We start from the raw sequence: 1,010 nt of genomic DNA, 5'->3' as shown, positions 1-1,010 counted from the left end.
ACTGGACCCTGGCACCACGTTGAGGTGGCCGGAATCGCCAGGGAATATAATGCATCAAAACTCACAGCGAATGCAGTCTTTGTAGCACAACCTCAAACTACATGTACAGAAACAACATCAGGTAAAGTAAGGGTAAACTGGAGAAAGATTGTAAGGATTGGTGCAAATGGAAATTAAGCCTGCAAGGATTTCACTAATATTGTCAATAAAAAATATTTACTGATTGTTTCTGCCTTTATGAGCATTGTGTTTTAAGATAATCGTGCTTTTTTAACATTTTTCTAATTGAAAATTTTTAGTAACTGTACTTTAGAAAAGTAAAATAATTAAAGTTTAGTAAAAAAAAACGCATGATAGTAGTTAATGGGTGAAACGTAGTAAAGTGGGAGAGCATGGAATATGAGTTATATTTAAATTTTGTGATATTTTTTATTTTGTAGATATTAGTTAGTGTTATAGGAGTAATAGAAATTATAGTAATAAAAATAATAATAATAATAATAATAATAATAATAATAAAGTGGTGTTGAAACGACTGGAGAACGAAAGTTTAATCCCTTAAAACAGCATCATGGTGGAGTGTAAGTATGTATGTGAGTTGCTGAGTAGGGAGTTAGAGAGCAAGGAATTTATAAAAGAAAACGAAGAAGTGAAATGAGAGAAAGACGGGAGATGGATTATATGAAGTTTCAAACACTAACATGATGGTGGTTATTATCACCTTACAGAAGAAGATAATGTGGGACAATAAGTAGAGAAAAAGTATAGTGTACAAGCTAAGCGGAGCTACGGTATTCGCACAAGTGCTGACAGAAAGTGGAAATGAAGGAAACAATGCACATAATGAAACAGAAGTATTTGCATCACAGCGTAAGAAGTGAAAAAGTATGTGCAAGGGATGATTCCCAATATTTTACTTTAAAATGGATAGATGCTACATTTGAGAGGAAGTTGAAATCTGTTGTTTTTAATCTCAGTGAGAATCCTAATATTTTGATGTAGGGCAAAGG

This window comes from Trypanosoma equiperdum (assembly GCF_001457755.1).
Source record: "Trypanosoma equiperdum strain OVI genome assembly, contig: ctg_55, whole genome shotgun sequence".
Lineage (NCBI taxonomy): Eukaryota > Euglenozoa > Kinetoplastea > Trypanosomatida > Trypanosomatidae > Trypanosoma > Trypanosoma equiperdum.
This window is presented reverse-complemented; position numbering follows the sequence as displayed.